This window comes from Notothenia coriiceps, unplaced genomic scaffold (assembly GCF_000735185.1).
Source record: "Notothenia coriiceps isolate Sejong01 unplaced genomic scaffold, NC01 NC01_scaffold00037244, whole genome shotgun sequence".
NCBI classification, from domain to species: Eukaryota; Metazoa; Chordata; class Actinopteri; order Perciformes; family Nototheniidae; genus Notothenia; species Notothenia coriiceps.
In genome coordinates, this window is record NW_011369945.1 from 6,637,348 (window position 1) to 6,647,074 (window position 9,727).

The following is a 9,727-nucleotide window of genomic DNA, read 5'->3' on the forward strand; positions in this document are numbered from 1 at the left end:
TCTCTACCTCTCTCCGTCTGTTCAGTACTTTAAACTTTTAATAATGCTTATAATATTTTATAGAGAAAACGAACCCAGTGTTCTACTACAGTAAATCTCAAATTCAGCTATACTGCAAATAATGAGAAACAGCAACATAGAAGAGCTACTGCAGCGCTACAACACGCAGAGTTCAAACCATCTACATATAACATCTTTTTGTGATGTTTTCTTTCTATATCTGCCGAAGCAGCACTAAAGCGCGCTGAGATTGGCTTGTCTCTTTTTGAATTAATTTTTTTTACCTGGGTCTCTCGGAAGCAGAAGCTAGCAGGGACAGTAATGAGCACGGTGACTTACAAACATATTAATCTTAGGCTTTCTGTGGTTAACTGCCTCACATAAACAGTCAGTGTGAATTCAGTCTATTTCCCTATGATTGTGCTTTAAGGGTCAGACTTTGAGCGGATTGCAACCTGAATAAACCAAATACTAAATTACTTCATCAATTAGATCATTCATTTTGACAAACAACTTGCACACCCCTCTCTACACCGAGACCCCCACTAGCAAAACTCTAAATACCTCAGCTAGATGGAAAAGAAAAGAAAAAGGGAAGTACAAGGTAGGTCGGTCAACAGTGATAAAACAGCAATACACACACACCTTGTTAAACACTGTGTTAGTGTTCAGTCAGTCATTTGAGTTGTTGCTGAGGAAGCACTTTATACTAACAGAGAAGGTTGGGAAGAAAGACAGAATACAAAGATGAAAAACCTCCTAGGTAGAGCAGGTAAGGCAAGGGGGCTTACATTTGCTGCATTTCCACCAAATTGTACGTTTGTACCAGGACCTCTTTCAGAATTTAATTTTCCAGATAGAACAAAGTAGAAAACGATCCTCTGTGTAGGCCGGCGGGACCAGCTGTTCAGCGTAGCAAAGCCACGAGAAACTGCCATGGACATGGTTCATCCACTGGAATCCTTTCATTGGCATCAACCAGAGAAATGATTGCAATAATAGCATGTTGTGTATGGCGTAGTTTTGCTAGCTACCATTATACATTATTTGTGTTGCGTATATTTAAAAAATTCGATCGCAATAGCAGTAATTTGGTTTTTGAACTGCAGAGCCGTAAAATGCAGTAGAAATGCTGTCATTAAGGACACAAATAATGTTGTGGGCGAGAAGCAAGAACACATGATAACATGCTGTACTGCTGAATGTCATTATATCAGGCTCCATGGGCCCAGATATGTAAAACTGACAATTATAGGCACATGTAATCCAGATGCTAATAAGGATTAACATTGTTTGAATCCTGAGGACAAGTCTGGATCTGATGATTTGAGCTGGTAATGTGGGAAATTCAAAGTCTGATTGATGTCTAGTGTCTGTTAAGACTTTTATAGTTCTCAAATGTTTTCCCATCTTGAGTGACATTAAGTTGGTATCCATAAATGTCAATGCTATTGCCTCTATTTATCCATGTTGAAACATGTATTTATTGCATGCATCTGTCACTCTAAACTGCTTTATCGTTGTCACTCTGCAGAGTGAAGAAGAGCATCTGGCTCTTATATTATCCACATCAGTGCTGTCTTTGTTTTTTAAGGGGTTGAGAAACACTTGACAGAAATATCTCACATTTTTGCTACTTTGAGTATAATAATAATTGGGCTGCAGTGAAATAGATACAAACAGGGAATCAGGGAAAGTAGAGTGTATACGTTTTGTGAGTTTTTAAGAATAGAGAGCAAGAGAGATTGAAAACCCTTCCCTGAGGTCTTGCCCTCTACATTCTCTTTCATGTAACTGCTATGTTCTCTAAAGATGAGGAGCACTTTGCTGCCTAATCAAATGATAAATAAAAAAATGCAATTATGCACTGAAACTATCAAAAAAGGAACCAGGCTTACTTTAAGCCAATCAGAGCATCAATTGCTGTCCATGGCATTTAAACGAGTTTCCATAATCAATATTGTTTATCTCTGTGCTCATAACTCCTATCTGCCCGGACAAAATTACTCAGTGTAATATTGGCTGTGAAACTGAAATGAAATGGGTGACGGGAAGGCGGAGTGAGGACAAAGAGACAGGGAGAAACTTTTCTGAGGCAAACTTGTTTTCCTTTTGCTTGAAACAAAGAAAATGAAAAACTCTAACCCTCTCATCAACGCTTTCTATTAGGATATGTGAAAGGGCTTTAACATTTGATTAATTCAATGGGTAACTCAGAAATTGCAGATCAGCAAAAATTGGCACAGTGAGTGTAGACATGCTGCCCTTGAGAAAGGGGGAAGGATGTGTAAGGTAAGATTGTGGACAGGAGTGACAGACAGAGGCGGGAGGGGGGCATTTGGGTTGCGAGATGAGAAATATCGAGAATTACAGTGTTAAAATTGAACATGAGTGACTCAAACACAATCACTATCAAGTGAAAGGGCTTAGAAATACAGTATGTGTGCACAGGAAGACGCACACACACACAGATTGCCTTAGTCAAGGGAAAATTGCTGAGAGAGCAATCTGTCAGAAGTTGCACTCATAGCGACAGCCTTGGTGTTATTGGTTTGATTGAACAAGACACGGTCTGCATACAGTCACATTTAATGAGACGACAGTACTGTAGCTGAGTGTGTATGGACTCATGTGCATGTTCTTTATTGAGGAAAATAAATAATTTAGAGAGCCCTTGGTCCATCCTGAATGGCTTTTGTTAGTTTGTGGTTTTAGATTTAGATTTTTACATTTTCATCGGCAGTTTGATATTAAATGAATTATAGTTGATTCCAGTCTATCATTAGACCTTATGGATTGGTTGCACACTGTGGGATATGTGAAATGTTCTTTTCACCTGCAGGAGAAGCCCTTACTTTTGCCCTTTAGAAATGAGCACATACAACAGTGTCAGTGCCATACAAAAAACTTCACAAACACACACACGTACAGACTCGCACATAGCCGGCTGTTGTAACCCTTATTCTGTACACAGATTGTATTGATCCATATATAGGAGGCTAGCAGTGAAACACAGCCTGTAAATACGCTTAAATACATTTCTGCTGACTCTATAGTTTTTATGTTCCTTTAAACAGAAGCAAACAAAAGTGCTGATGAGGCTTAAGAACGGAGGAGAAAAGAGGAGAAATGTTTCTGTAATAAGTCCAATGTCAAGCAATTTCTGCATATGACACACACACACACACACACACACACACACACACACACACACACACACACACATATTCACACATTAAATAGCACAACTTTTACCACAGGTATTCCGTCGGGGCATTAGGAAATTAACAGACTAAGCCATACCAAAATGCAGATGCTAACACACCAGAGGAAAAGGTTTATCACCAGTCTCCACACTTAGCCCAGTGCCGTTTGTAGCTTCAGTGGCTGCTCCACCTTCATTCATTCCACGGAATAAGAAAAAGCTCTCTAAGGCAAAAAAGCAATGAATGATTATAAACGATGATGCAGCAAGATGGTCAGAGTGTCTCTGAAAAAAACGTATCACAAATTGTGTGTCAGGTAAAGGTGGTCTACACGGAATACAAAGCAAATCTATGATTGAGAAATTACCTACACACAGCTCTCAACATGGCTCCATGGCTTTGCTGCCAGCTAGCAACTAACTCTGCTAGCATCGCTAACAATGCAAACAACAACAACAGTTGTGAACAAGGTAACAGTGTGGATTTCTGCCAAAGTATCCTTGGGCAAGATAATGAACATGACATTGTTTCTGTAGGCATGGCCAGACATGTGACTTCTAGCTTTAAAAGCTGCATACTGTATAGAACCGTAAAGACTAATACATTGAGAATAGTTTTGCCAAATAATTTATTTAGCCAGTAGGACTGAGTAAAACGTTAGCAAATATTTTAAGTCAGTCTATTGCAATGCAACATGCTAAATCACAGAATGTTGTCACAAATATAACAAACCTATATCATTTGAGTAAGTGTGAGAGATTTATGAGCGCTTTCACCCAGAGAGGATAGTGTAGCAACTGTTTGGAATTCCCACTTCTAAAATCTAGTATGACCCAAACCTGATGTGAATACATATATATACGTATATATAATCATTATTCCTTCTTCAAGGAGAACGATGCGTGTGTTTGACTCCCTGAAGGCTTAATCACTTAATAAGAGTATCTATGAACCTAGCCCAGCAGCACAAAACATAATGAGCTTATAATTGCCAGCAAGCCATTTCTCGTGGGCTACTTGTTTTGCCAAAACACCACACAAATGGCAGCCAACCACCGTCCATAACGAGGCTCTGTAGCATCTCACAATAGTTAACCATCTTCCAAACCTATTCATATATACAGTAGCCGCTCATTTTAATGTTGCTTTTTCCAGAAAGAGAGAATATAAATAAATAACTATTATTATATGAAAACAGCACAAATCCTACCCAGAACCCAACCCTTTATTTTATTGTAAAGCATGAGGATGAGTAAACGTTGTTCTTCGGCTCCAGTAAGTTGCTGTTTTTGCCCCAGTGACTTTCAAGCTGTAGTCATTTCGCAAAATAACATCATTACAAGCAAAATATCAAAGCCAACAAGAGAAGCTGAGACAGAGACTCTTCAACAGAAAGAGAGTGGGAGAGAGACCCAGAGCAAAAGGCTGAAAAAATGTATTAACCAAGTTGTCTTTCCCATTAATTTCAATTATCTGTCAAGGGCCATCAAAACACACTCTGCTCTCCTTTTTCCCAGATTTACTTTATAACATAAACTGTAATATTTCCAATAGGGACAAGGGGGGTACAAACACGCACACACACATACATAAACTATATAAGTAGGCAAAGGCACAAATAGTGTTTTACTGTTTTGCATACACCAACATTCTTGCAGACATAGCCAATATCTGCATGTGAGCGGACTCCGAAGCGCAGCTTAGTGGGGGAATAATTTGCATTTCAATCTTTTAATTTCCCTCCTTTTTGTGAAATTGAGCTGACATCGACAAGCTAACCGCAGAGAGCAGACCCCCATTTCAACGTCAGCCCTCAGGGTGATTCTCTACAATTTTCTTTTCTTTTTTTCCAAAGTTGAACCCATAGCTCATACTCCTATTGCACACATTTAATTATTGTGGGTTTTCAACTTTAGACATGTTCTCAACATGTCAACTCTGCAAAGATAAAGACATATTACATTCAAAATTCAGAACGGGTGACAGAGAGTTGAATTTCCAAACTAAGAAGAGAAATTCTTCACAAGACACTGCAGCACTTTGTTTACCTCTAAAATGCACCTTAGATGTTGACAAAAAAGCGTTCTGCTTTACAAAATGTGTTATTTATCAAAATCTGAGATGTTTCAAAGTAAACAGTTTTGGTTAAGATAACATTTTGCTCATACAAACAACCGCTCAAATAAAAAAATATTCATTAAATGCAACAAATGTAATTGCAGTGGCACAACAAAACAGGCAAAGTAGTGCCTTATTTGAAAGTTCTGCAACGAAGCAATCAGAATTTAATTTAGATTTTAATTCACAAATGTACTTTCCAAAAGTTTTAATGGAGAAGAATGTTGTAACTTTTAACATTACTGTTATCTTTCTTCCCATTTATTTAAAATGAATATGTTTCTGTATAATTCAACTGTCTGGTTAGTTAAAACAGTAACAGTTGTGAATCCTATTTGCTTATCTTTATCTTGTATGAAGTGTTTTTGTTAAGTGATTACTTTCCTGATAATCAATACCAGAATGCAATATGAGGTATTTTTCTTAAATATGTTGACATTGACTGATGCCTTTGACTGCTTTTTCCCCTTGTTTGGGTGAAGAAAATCATATTTATAATGAATGGAAGATTGAATCACTTACACATAACCACATAGGCCTATTTTATTGTCTTTCCAGTCTATCTCTCTTCACTCAAATTGCTCTCTCTCTCCTCAGTGATCACCTCCTGTTTCATTCCCAGAATACCTAATAATGAAAACAATAGACATTTTTTAAATGTGTTTTCACTATCCAACTGTGAAACTTTACTCCACCCCATCTTGTTCCTCTTATTTCGCATTATTGTACACACTCTTAAATACCCTGAAGTTGAAAACCTTTACAGTCTTTCACTGTGCGTGTTTGTCTGTGTTTGTCTGCACATGCCTCGTGTGTGCAGGTGCACATGCATGCTACTGTGTTAGTTTTATTATACATACGTACATGGGTGTCTGTATGTAGAGCACATCCATACCAACGGGGACCAGAGCAATTTGTCAACAACATTCATGAATATTTATAACTGTATTGAAGTAATTACCATAATACCAACCCTCCTCTAGCACGTGTTACAGTCACTATGAAAGGGAAAGGAAATATACACTTAATAATATGGATTTATTCTCTTAATGTGAGCTTTACGGGATCATAGAGAGAAATTAATCTGCCCGCCTCTGAGCGGTGCGTCACACTTCCCACTGTGCAGAGACCACACATGAGAATTAGCTCTTAGCTACATTTCATATGGTGCAATGTACTGTATACATATGTTGCACATTGTCCCTTTCAGATTACAAAATTAAATACATATGTAAATGATATTGATATATTGTACTCTCAACAAATGTTAGTGCTGAATACTCGAAACAAAACGGGAAGGAAAAATGTGTGAAAAGGTCCTGAGTGCAAATTGTGTTTGCTAAATGCAGTGTAGACCTCTTCTATCACAATCCAAATGTTGGCAGTCGTATAACAATCAGTTTAAATCTCCCTTTTATGAAACGTCACCTGGCAGTTGGAGTGATGAATGCAATTAGCCAGATGTTACATGAGCTGAAGACTAACTTTCAAATCAACATAATAACATTAACAATGTTATGATTGTTGGTAGACTTTATTAGTTATTGTCTATTGAATATTACATTTTGAGAAATATAAGCAAACAAAATAAAACAGGTTTATGCCATTTGCCATTATTTTTCGTCTCTTTTTAATCATTGCACTTTTGCCCTCATACATCATCACACAAAATTGTCGTCCCAAGCATCTCCCTGAAACTCTTCTAAAAGCAAATGTCCCACAAATACACATTTAAAATTGTGCATATGTGCATTCTTTGTCATTTAAGGTTTATGTGCTGATAGTTATTTTCCATGGTGTTTTTCTGATTGGCTAAGGTTCTTACAGGAAATCAAAGAGCATGCTGGGAATGGAGATACTATTTAACACATCTCAAAATCCTAAACTGTATGCATCCTAGCTCAAATCCACAAAATGACCGAGCTGCTGTACCCTTATACTGGTGGCACTTGACGGCTTGAAAAAATTGCTAACCACATGGAAACCCCCCCCCCTGCTCTGGTTGATAGCCAGCAGTACAATGGAGAGATTGAAGAGCAGGAGGCAGGAGAGGTGCTGGAAGAGTGATGCATGCGCTCCACCCTCCTCCTCCCTCTTTCTATTCCCTCATTTTTTCCACTTGTCACCCTGGCCCCAACCCCGTAATATGTATTCCCAAGTTGTTTATAATCACTGCGACACCGTCAGTCGAGAGTGATTGAAGTGCTAGAGGAGAAGTAGATGGTAAAAAAAATAAAAAATAATAACGATTCCTGCAAGTCATCAGAGAGTAGAGGGGTATAATCTGAGGACAGAAAGTGCTTGCTCAGTGGTGAGATTCAGGGCTTTACAAGAAAACCACATCCTTATAAAACCCTCCTGGATGTGCCTGCCACTCGGCTGCTTTCAAAGCAGCACTCCTCTTCTGCTACCTAGGCATGTCAACAAGGATGGAGGAAGGGGGAGAGAGGGTAGGAGGAAGGGATTGAGGAAGGCAGGGAGCAGAAGTAAGGGTCGAGGCAGGCAAAGAAACAGGGAATGTGTTTGATTCATGGAATAATGTTGTGCTTCAAACCTGCAGGAAACAACAGTTGTTCAATTTGAAATGGTCCCTGTTCGCGCTCTAAATAAATAAATAACTGTGCAGAGATGTTTACGTCTGTGTGTATAGCTTTGAGTCTGTTTGCTTCCCGAAGCATCTGTTGACTCGTACAAAATTAAATCAAAAGCTACCAAAGTACAGTTTACATTTTTCCTAACTGAAGTTATTTCATTGTCAGATTATCCATTTTAACAATTGTTGGGATTCTTCTGCAGCCCGTGCTGCATTTCAACATTGGTATTAATGCTGTATTTCTGGAGTTAGATTATTATGTTTTTTTAATTTTTAGGAAGCTGACCTTGACTTAGATTAATAATCTTGGTTAAAACCAACAGTGTGATACAATTAAGGGCATACACATTTGTTTCTAATCAAGCATGTTAGATGCCTCGAGATGCTGTATTAAGTGTTAATTACATTACCCATAATTACAGATTTTGGAGATACTGGTATTTAATAAAGCACACACAATATTTTCTCTTTTCATTTCAATTTGAAAGAACATTTTGTTTTTTCTCAACCTCGAGAGGCTCTTCTAACAATTTGAGGGCTATAACTTAAATATTTTAACATCTTGTCACTCAAACCAGACACGAATATAACATGTGATTCTATTTGAGTAATCATGTTTTACTTCTGACTTTAGATGGAATATTATGGCGCACTTATAATGGAGAGGTAAATTCTTTAATGAGATGCTGTAGCTTTGAACAGCCTGTTGTTATTGCAGAGTTTTAAAAAACTAGACATCATTATTTTGTTTTGTAAGACTTAAGGCTTTGGAAAACATCTAGAGATATGTGAAAAAAGCTGTATAAAATGTTTTAGGGAAAATACAGAGACCCTGTTCCTAGACTGCGTTATTGAAGTATTTTGTGCAAGGTTATTTAGGGAGGAAGTTTGAAACGTGTCTTTATGATTAGAAAAATCTTCCTAATATTGTTCTGTTCATAACAATCTCTGAATCAAGAGATTAATAACACATTTTAGCTGAGGTCACACGTAATGGGAGCAAATATGTTTCCCTCAAAACAAACAGATAATGCAGTCTCTGGTATGAGAGAGTAAGTACGTGGAGACAACGCTGCACTATAGCATCACCAAAGGCACTATTCTCTCAATGCACCAGTAATATTGAAAGCAGTGCTACAACATAATCAAATTATCAATGAAATTATGTTTGGAAACTAGAGATAAATGTATACGTTTGCTTATAACAATTAGCAAACATCTTAAAATACAATTGTGACAGTAGCAAGAAATAAAGGAAAATTCATAACAGTACTGTACAGTTTCTGTAATCCACCCCGAAAATGTTATTGTAGCCTACACAGTCAGTAGCTGTCAGGAACAGTTTGTGTGTGGTTCATGAAGTAACTACATTCAAATGGGGAGAATTATGCATGAAAAACGACATGACATGACCAGGAGTTCAGTATTTCAAGAAATGTAAATCCAGTGTTCAAAGATATCCGAATGCCATGCACTTTACCCACCGTTTTATTATTTTACTTTACCACTGTGATCGTTACGGCTGTTCAAAATATATAAGATGACTTAGTGTCACTAAGGAACAATCTTTTTTATTTCAATTAAAACAATTGTTGTAGGTACAGTAGCTACTGCTAATGCTTTTATGATTCAGACTTCAAAATGGAACAAGCAATTTGGGATGTGATTCATTCTTGCTATTGTCATCCAAAATGTCAAATCGTTTTGATGTGTCAACCTCTTGTTTGCTCAACGAGACCAAACTGCAAGTGCGATTCACCTGTTTATGCTGAAATGTCATTCAGAGGGACACTTTAAGAGCTGTGAAAGA